Genomic DNA, 10,664 nt, shown 5'->3' with positions numbered 1-10,664 from the left:
GATCATCTTCTACTCTTCTGGCCAGGGATTGAAAAATCCCCACCTCCTGGAAGCGCTAGCTGTGATTGGCTGACACTTAGCCAATCACAGCCAGCGCTCAATGAATGGCTGTGATTGGTTCAATGACAGCCATTCATTGAGCGCTGGCTGTGATTGGCTAAGCGTCAGCCAATCACGACCAGCGCTTCCAGAAGGCGGGGATTTTTCAATCCTCGGCCAGAAGATGATAAAGAGGGACAGTGACGGGACCCAGGGAGAAGCTGCGGCGGCGAGCATGTCTAAGGTGATGTATGTGTTTTTTAAAATTTTTTCCTGCAGCCAGGGCTTTGGTTATGGCTTTGACAATTTGATTTCCTACTGTCAAAGCTGCATCGCAGTGCACAAAAACCGCGTTTTTGTGCGATGCGATGCAACAGAGAGGAAGGCTCCATAGGGAAACATGGGCTACAAAACCTCACGAGTTGCGAATATATTACCGGGCTCTGTCTCCCATGTAAAGGAGGCGTAACTATGGTAATACATAAAAATAAAAGTTTCACCCACGACATGACCGTCATCACCGCAAGCATTCATTATCCCTGCGCATAGTGAGGAGTAGAAAAAGAAAAACCTCGAAATTTCGCCCTGGCCAGATATGCCTGATGCAGTATTAGGGCAGTCAACCCACCGGCCCCTTATCTTAGCAAATATGGCGGGACAGCCTTGAGCCATATATGTCAGTTTATATAGAGGGATGACCCCATTCCCTTCACACTGCCAAGCGGCCCTAGGTGGTTTTTCTGGATGTTTGCATTTAAGCAAAATAACTTTTTTAGCATGAAAGAACAGCAATTTGTATAAAGTATGTGTTACTGCGTCAACCGGAATGTCCTCCACAAGGCCAAAGAGACACATTGTAAGATGCCGGATGCGCGGGAGCCCCAAGGTGCGCCTCCACAAACTCAAGGACTTCTCTGCAATAGGTCTGCAGAACATGGCATTCCCAAACCATATGCATGATTGTGCCCGCACTCATCAAGCATCTTGGGCAGTCTGCATTAGGAATTAGGTCCATAGTACATAGGCAGAAGGGAGTATAGTAGATTCTATGTAGGAACTTGACTTGGATCAATCTGTCTCTTGCACTGATCAAGGGCAGCCCTGAGCTGGCCAAAAGGCCATCCCTGTCGTCCGAGTCTTGGTCTGTTAGGTCCAAGCCCCACTTTTCAAGAGCCCCGTCCTTCAGCAAGGCAAGACCCCTTGTAAGTTGTGTATAAAAACAGGAGAGCGGCTTCAGAGTGTTGGCCATCTGTGCCAGCGCCTCTAGACGGGTCAGTGCGAGGGGGATGTTCAGGCCTCCAAGCTTGGCTCCGAGTGCATGACGGAGTTGGAAATACCTAAAAAGGGAATTATTAGGAAGGCCACAGAAGTCATTTTTAACCACTTCTGCTATTCTCCTTTACAGGCTACATAGCACTCAGTGAGCATTAGACAGAGAACGCAGGAAGCGGCAGTGCTGTTTCCTACATGGGACTCGGCCGATCACATGATTGCCGGTGACCCTCGCATGTCAGAGCCCACTACTGTCACACTAGGGGGATGTTTTCTTTATAACTGCGGCTCCTATGGATGCTCCTGCTAAGGTGGAAAAGTGTCTTTTTAAAGTTTCACAATTAGAATGACCCCCAGAAATCATATATGTCGTCGCAGGGGACACAGATGTTAAAAAAAATATTCTCAAAAATAAGGCCCAATGTCCACGGGCGGGTTTTTAATTGTGGAATCCACGCGGATGATCCGCAGTTCAAGCCGCCTATAGGGTAACATGAGCGTCCGCAACTGAATTAAAGCATGCAGATTTGATTTGCGGACCTTTGGGTGCAGAAATCAAATCGCAGCATGCTCCATTTCAGTGCAGTTCCTGCACGGACGGCTTCCATTGAAGTCAATGGAAGCCGTCCGATCCGCAATTGACATTGCAGGCGGGCCGCGAATTCCACGGGAAAGCAGGAGTTTGAAAAAAAAAACTCTACTGCACATCCACAGTATAGAAAAAGAAGACCCGTACGGGTAAGCAGGGTCTTCGGCCGCGGACAGGGTCGGATTCCACCGTGGGCTCCCGCATGTCTAATCTAACCCGCCCGTGGACATGAGCCCTGAGAAAAAAAGATAGAGAACAAAATAAAAATATATATGAAAAATAGAAAACGACCCAACCAAAACCCTCGCCGTATCCGGCCTGTAATCCAGGATTATACAATTTACATATCAAAATGACAAACCCATTCCTCTACTTTATTGTAACGTAAATGTAATACTTTCCAAAGTAAAGAACTAGAGTATAGCAAAAAATTTGGGGCTTTTTGTGCACATTACCCCTAATAAAATACAATTTTTTGCAGTGGTGTCGTGAATGATGATAATGGACTGTTACAGAATGGAACCGGGTTTTCTTCAGCGATGAATCCAGGTTTAGTTTGGGCACTGACGCCGGCCGTGTTCGTGTCTGGAGACCTCGGGGTGAGCGCCTCAATCCTGCCTTTGCTGTGCAGCGGCACACTGCACCCTGCTGGTGTGATAGTCTGGGGGGGCCATCGCATACAACAGTCGGTCCCCCCTACTAGTGGTACGAGGCACAATGACAGCTCAGCGATATGTTCAGGACATCCTGCAGCCACATGTGTTCCTCTCATGGCGGCTTCCAGCAGGATAATATTCGGCTGCACACACAAGGGGGTCCAGGAATGTCCCAAAACATTGTCACACTTCTGTGGCCGCCCAGATGCCATATCTATCACCAACAGAACATGTATGGGACCATCTGGGACACCAACTAGTACAGCCTACGAGATTGCATGATCTAGAGGCTCAGTTACAGCAAATGTGGAGAGATATGTCGCAAGATACCATACAGAACATGTATGCCTCCATGCCCACCTGTATCACATCTTATATCTAAGCTAGAGGCGGTACAGCAGGGTACTAAAGCCTCCATGCCAGCCTCTATTACATCTTGTATCTAAGCTAGAGGCGGTACAGCAGGGTACTAGAAGCTCCATGCCCATCTGTATCACTTTTTGTATCTACGTTAGGGGCAGTAAAACAGAGTACTAGAGCCTCCATGCCAGCCTCTACTACATCTTGTATCCAAGCTAGAGGCGATACAACAGGGTACTAAAGCACCATTCCATGCCAGCCTCTTTTACATCTTGCATCCAAGCTAGACGCGATACAACAGGGTACTAAAGTCTCCATGCCCGCCTGTATCACATCTTGTATCCAAGCTAGAAGCGGCCCAACAGGGTACTAGAGCCTCCATGCCCACCCGCATCACATCTTGTATCCAAGCTAGAGGCGGTACAACAGGGTACTAGAGCCTCCATGCCCGCCCGCATCACATCTTGTATCCAAGCTAGAGGAGGTAAAACAGGGTACTAGAGCCTCCATGCTCGCCTGTGTCATATCTTGTATCCAAGCTAGAGGCGATACAACAGGGTACTAAAGACTCCATGCCAGCCTCTATTACATCTTGCATCCAAGCTAGAAGCGGCCCAACAGGGTACTAGAGCCTCCATGCCCGCCACATCACATCTTGTATCCAAGCTAGAGGCGGTACAGCAGGGTACTAGAGCCTCCATGCCCACCCTTATCACATCTTGTATCCAAGCTAGAGGTGGTACAACAGGGTACTAGAGCCTCCATGCCCACCTGTATCACATCTTGTATCTAAGCTAGAGGCGGTACAGCAGGGTACTAGAGCCTGCATGCCCACCTGTATCACATCTTGTATCCAAGCTAGAGGTGGCTTTTATCCAAGCTCGAGGTTATCTAAACTAGAGACAGCCCCACAGGGTATTACAGCCTTCATGCCTGCCTGTATCAAGCTAGAGGCTGTACAACGGTATTAGATAATAATAATAATCTTTATTTGTATAGCGCCAACTTATTCCGCAGCGCTTTCAGGCATGGATAAATGCAAAACAATACAACAATTACTATGTGAGATACATTGGGTTAGACACAAATGGGTTGGGGGTGGTACAGGAGGTGCAGGTGGTGGGGAACACAGGCAATAGGAAATTTCATGTACAGATCAATTATTAGAAGGCAAACAGGGTGGAGCACCATAGGGAGGGGCGGGGGACTAGGTCAGGAGATTTGGTATGCTTCCCTGAAGAGGTGCGTTTTTAAGGCACGTCTGAAATTTCGTGCATCAGGAATTGTCCGGATGCCTTGGGGTAGAGCGTTCCAGAGGACGGGTGCTGCTCTGGTGAAGTCCTGTAGGCGGGCATGTGAGGTTCGTATTACAGGGGTGTTTAGTCTGAGTGTGTTAGCGGATCAGAGTGAGCGGGCTGGGTGGTGTACTGACAGGAGGGAGGCGATGTATGGTGGCGCAGCGCCATGCAGAGCTTTGTGAGTGAGGTAGAGGAGTTTAAATTTAGTTCTGCAGTGGATGGGCAGCCAATGAAGCAACTGGCATAATGCAGAGGCGTCTGAGTAGCGACTGGATAGAAAAATGAGCCTAGCTGCCGAATTTAGTATGGATTGGAGTGGAGCGAGTCTAATGCGGGGGAGGCCGATGAGTAGCGAGTTGCAGTAGTCAAGCCGGGAGTGGATGAGGGCAACCACGAGTGTCTTTAGCGTGTCCGTGGTTAGGAACGGACGTATTTTAGCAATATTTCTGAGGTGCATATGGCATGTTTGGGCCAGAGATTGGATATTGGGAGTAAAGGAGAGGTCAGAGTCCAGTGTGACCCCAAGGCATCGGGCATGCCATCTGGGGGGTTATGATGGTGCCAGACACTGGAATAGAGATGTTGAGGGGAGGTCGGTTAGAAGGTGGAAAGACAAGGAGGTTTTAGAGAGGTTTAGTTTGAGAAAAAGGGAGGACATAGTGTTAGAAACAGCGAACAGACAGTCGGTGATATTTTGGAGGAATGGTCCAGAGATCTCACGAGAGGAGGTGTATAGTTGGGTGTCGTCAGCGTAGAGATGGTATTGGAGGCCAAATTTGTGAATGGTTTGTCCAATTGGGGCAGTATAGATAGAGAAGAGAAGAGGACCAAGGACAGAGCCCTGGGGTACCCCAACAGCAAGAGGAATTGGAGCGGAGATAGAACCAGCAAAGGAAACACTGAAAGAGCGGTGAGAGATGTAGGAAGAGAACCAGGAGGGAGCAGTGTCCTTTAGGCTGATGGAGCAAAGCATACTGAGGAGGAGTTTGTGGTCAACAGTGTCAAATGCAGCAGACAGGTCAAGGAGGATTAGTAGGGAGTAGTCACCTCTCGACTTTGCAATCATCAGGTCATTTGTTACTTTTGTAAGGGCAGTTTCAGTCGAGTGTAGAGAGCGGAAGACAGACTGGAGGGGGTCAAGGAATGAGTTGTCAGAGAGAAAGCGAGTAAGGCGGGAGTAGACCAAGCGTTCCAGTAATTTGGAGATTAAGGGGAGGTTTGAGACGGATCGGTAGTTGGCAGCATTAGTCGGGTCCAGGGTTGGTTTTTTAAGCAGAGGGGATATAATCGAGTGTTTAAATGAGGAGGGAAAAGTGCCAGAGGTTAGGGAGAGGTTGCAGATTGTGGTGAAGTGAGTAATGAGAGCTGGGGAAAGGGACTGGAGGAGGTGAGAGGGTCGCTAGCGCAAGTGGTGGGGCGGGCAGCGGAAAGGAACCTGGAGACTTCTTCCTCTATGCGGTACAATGGTACTAAAGCTTCCATGCCAGCCCGTATCACATCTTGTATCCAAGATAGAGGCGGTACAACAGGTTGCTAGAACCTCGATGCCTGCCTGTATCACATTTTGAATGCAAGCTAGAGGTGGTACAACAGGGTACTAGAGCCTCGATGCCTGCTCGTAATATAAGAAAAGTGAAAGGGTCTGAAGACTTTTCGAATGCATAGCATAAAATACCCATAATTGGGGTTAAAGGCAGCTAACAAAAATATTACTTAAAAAAGTAGAAAAAGCCCCTAAAAAACACACCAACATGATTTCTAATACAATGTATTACATATCAGTCACACATTTGTTATCACCATAACCGTAACAATCAGCTCTGTAGATCTACAACATTGTCGCCGTATAGAAAAATGTAAAAAAAAATCTCTTTTTTTTACTGTATTTGCTACAAAATACTGAATAATATTCCTAACATACTGTATATTTACCCCAGAAGTTATACATGTCTCCAAAAGTAAGTATGTTACTGCTTGTCCCTCCAAGACATTATACACTCATGTAACCATAAAAGTAGCAGAGTTACAATTGACAGAATGCCAAAGGGGAAAAACGAAAATCATTTTTAGATCCTGAAGACCAAAACCAGGTAGCCAAGGGGTTAAATGACTGTCTGGGGTAGATAAAGGGTTCTATCTCTGCACTGTACTCCCAGGACTGCTGATCTACAGTAATCCCCGTCACTCCTGCGTTACACAACAGCACAACTCGTGACCGCAGAGCACATGACCAGGCCTTGTTAACAACACATGACATAGGTGTATACTGCATGAGCTCACTCGTCCTCGGAGCTTACTATCTACAGTGGGGAGAGACTGTGACCAATAGGCAGAACATATTGGGTTTATTCAGATGTTGCGCAGGAAGGATGAGGCACATTTGCGCGTGTATCTGCGCATATTACTGTACTCTTTGTGCACACAGAGCCAGTTCATACGTGTGACAAACCCTTTCCATGGATTAAAAAGTTAGTTAGTAGAGATGAGTGAGCATACTCGCTAAGGACAATACTAGCTCAAGTAATTGCCCTTAGCGAGTATGCTCGCTCATCTCTATTAGTTAGCCTAATGAGGCCCAGATGTGTTTTTTTCTCCGCACTTTGCACTGTGTTTCACGCTTCCCCTTGCGTATTTGTATACCTTCCATAGTCTTCTATGCTCCTGAAAAATAGAGCATGTCCTACTTTTTTCCGTGCAGCCGAAATAGGCGCACAAAATGCACCCATGAGAACGAACCTATTGTCATCAATGGGTTATTTTCATTCTGTTTACCATGCACTAATTCCCGTGCGAACGCCGGTCGTGTGAAAAAGCCCGAAAAGGAAGTATTATTCCCTAGGAAACAAGATCTACCCATTGACGGGCTCCTTCGCACTGGTGACTGCGTTATCGCCGTTAGAAAACCGTGGTAAAATCACACTTCTGGTTCATGAGATGTTTGAACATCAGCAATGCTTTTCCCTGACAAATAACCCCCCATCGCTGCCGCTTGCGATTTTCCCGCAGAATAGACAATAGGAGTTTCTAATGGTAAAAATGCATCGCTTCGCATGAACTTCGCAAGTTCGTCTGTTGCGATGCAATAAAACAGAGGTTCCATAGAGAAACATGGGTGATAAAAAAACCCCGTAAAACGCAGAAAGATCGGGCAGGCAGCGATTTCTAAATCCCACAACATCGCATGATGCGTAGGTTTCAATGGGTTTGCACGCGCATTTTGTTTGCGCAAAAAATACCCCGCAGCGTGCACACATTGGACTAATTACAGTAATTTCCCAATTTGATGGATGGGAGCTTGGTTGCGTGTTTTTTTTGCGTGTGCAAGTACACACAATGTGCCCGCACAAAAAGTACAGTAAAAAAAGCGCACTTGCGCATGCAAATAAGCAACGCCCATGTGAACGAGCCCTAATAGTGACTCCCAAAGTGGCTTTAGTAGTAATAATGACCCCCATAATGGTCTCAGTAGTTATAGTAACACCCGTGGGGGCCCCAGTAGTTATAGTGAACCCTATAGCAGTCCCAATACTAATAGTCACTCACATAGTGGCCTCAGTAGTAATAGTGACTCCTATAGTGATCCTCTATAGTGGCCTAGTGGTAACAGTGACCCCCCCATAGTGGCCCCAGCAAAAACAGTGACCCCCTTCCCCCATAGTGGCCTCAGAAGTAACAGTGTCCCCTATATTGGCCCCAGTAGTAATAGTGACCCCCATAGTCATCCTTTCCCAGGGATGCTGTTTGACCAGTGGTCAAAATCAACTCCCCAATTGGCCTCTGGCTTGGCAGCATCCCTTAAAGCTTTACACTTACCTCGCCTGCCGCTCCGGTCCAGCAATGGCAGCCACTGCTGAGTCTGTGACTGCTGACCTCTCACCTTGGCACAGAAATCAGCGGTCAGGAGAGGTCAGTGGTCACAGACTCTGCACTGCGCCGTCAGACCGGACCTGCAATCTGGGTGAGTAGAATTCCTTTAAAGAAGTTATTCATACTGTGACCGTTGGGATACAGCGGGGGCGGAGCGGAAGCCACTGCTCCGACCCATTAGTGGCCGGCACTTTTAATTGCAAACACAGCTCTCATTGCAATCAATGGAAGCTGCACTTGTATTGCAGACTTGGGTTCCATTGATTTCAATCAGAACTGAGGTGGCAAATACGAGCGCCGACCTCTACACAGGGGTCTGAGCAGGTGCTTGTGCTCTGACCCCCATGTATTACACCGGGCGCTGCCTGGATAACCCTAAAGGTTTAATGCATGACCAATAGATCACATGAAATCAGGCGGCTGGCTTTGTGTTTCACAAGTGTGCTTTGACTTTTAGACCAGTTTGTTTACAGTTGTAGAATGTTTCTTTACTGCTTGTTACATATTTGTAGTTTTTGTTACTGTTGCTTATTTAGTTACTATATCTTCCTTTCGTGTTGCCTTTCCCCCTCCTGCAGTCACATGCAGCACATCACATCCTATATCAGGGACTTACAGAAGTCTGCATCCCGTTGCTGCCGACCGTGTTGTCATGTGGTTGAGAGGCCATGTTCACATCTGCATCACCTGCTCCGTCGCAGAAATTCCTGGACAAAATAGCGAAAATACCGGGCGGCATGAAGAAAGCCTGTCAGACCCCAATATAGTCAGGGGGGTCTTTCAGCTGTTTGTTTTCATCATGGGACAAATCTGTGCCCGCTTGGCATTCTGGTTTTCTGTTTCTATGACGGATGGAATGCCGCAACGCAGAAGTGAACATAGCCAGAGGTTATGTTCATATGTGATATTTCTGCCATGGAAAACCCGTAGCGTATTATACAATTCCAGTGAATTTGACAAATCTCATCCCAAAAAAATCCACAGCATAAATTGACCTACAGGTTGGATTTATGCCTCGTGTAGCCGTACCCATTGGCAGTAAAGGCTGTGGAATTTCCGCTGGTGGAATCGCTGCAGAAATTTTGCAGCATTTACCGTGAGGCGAGTGGATGGGATTTTACCATTTCCTTTGCATGTTGCAGCCTTTTTCTGCTGTGGAAAACATAAAATTTGAAAAACACTGAGATTTACAAATCCGAAGCGTCTATTAATGTTACAGAAACTGCGTGAATGAGCAGTGGATTTCCTACATAGAAATCAATGGATAACATAAAACACACACCATAATCCACAAACAGAGTATTGGTGCAGTTTTTGCAGCTTTTTCACGGTGAATCATCGTGAAAATTCGCATTCATGGATGTTTGGTAATAAAGTTTGCCGGTGTGAACTCCGCACATAAAATGTAGTGAGTACATATAGAAACTCTGCAACAAAACGTAGCAAAGTCCACAAAGCTCGTTAATTCTGCAGAAACGCAATAGAAATTCCATAGCGGAATTTCAGCAGCTAATAGGATCTGTGTGAAGGAAGCCCTGGGATTGGCTGACGTGGGGCGTAAATGCGGCAGAATGTTCACAGCATTTACAGTAAAAGCCATGTGGATGAGTTTTACCAAATCCACAGCATGGCGATTGTTTGCTGGAAGAGTGAAATCCATGAATAATCCACTCCAAACTCCATGGAAATATCTGCACCACACGAGGCTATGCGCAAAAATGCTCTCCGCAGCACAGTGTATTTGCGCATGAACGAGGTTTGAATAGGTACATAATCTGTGTGTTGCACACATGTCTGCGCTTAGTCCTGTATGTTTTGCGCACATATGAGACAACCTATTTGTGGATTTAATGGCTATTTAAAGCTTAATGAGGTCCAGATACGTTCTTTTCCCTATTTTTTGCGCAGTGTCAGACCCTCTCCCTTGCATCATTTCACACCTCCCATAGCCTTCTATAGGACTTTTGCTATGCAAAATGCTGGAAAATAGAGTAGGTCCTCCTTTTTTTCCCGTGCGTGCAAAATGCGCTTGTAAAAATGGACCCATTAAAATCAATGGGTTCTATTCTTTGTGTTTAGCGTGCGCGAATACCTGCGCAAACGTAGTCGTGTGAAGAAGCCCTTAGGTGTGGATTGTGCCTCTGCAGGTTAGCTGTGGATAGTCAGCAGCAAATATGCCCTGAGTTACATAATTTTGCATACATTAGGGTGCCTTTACATGCGCGAATGCCATATCGTTCTGAGAAACTTGCAGACCCGTGTGTTTTTTGTGAGTGCAACATGTTTTGCAAGAAAACCGCATCTGCATTACTGCGCTTGTAATTTTCAACCCCGGTGAAAAATATGCATGAAAATCGCCCAACATTTCCTATGGGAGAAAAGCTGCATCGCACTTGAATGAAGCTCATATGTACATGCGACTATGGTGCGATTATTTTTTCTAGCTCCCATAGGGGAGAATGGCCGATTCCTCCACAGTCTCACTCAAAAATAGGATTTCTTGCAATTCTTCTCTCAAATCGCTGCTTCGCTTAAAAATAAGGGTTCTTTGCCCGTGCGGTTTCAGTGCACCTTGCAACAAAC

The sequence above is a fragment of the Eleutherodactylus coqui genome, chromosome 5, assembly GCF_035609145.1.
Source record: "Eleutherodactylus coqui strain aEleCoq1 chromosome 5, aEleCoq1.hap1, whole genome shotgun sequence".
Lineage (NCBI taxonomy): Eukaryota > Metazoa > Chordata > Amphibia > Anura > Eleutherodactylidae > Eleutherodactylus > Eleutherodactylus coqui.
The sequence above is the reverse complement of the archived record's forward strand: the minus strand, read 5'-3'. Positions refer to the sequence as shown.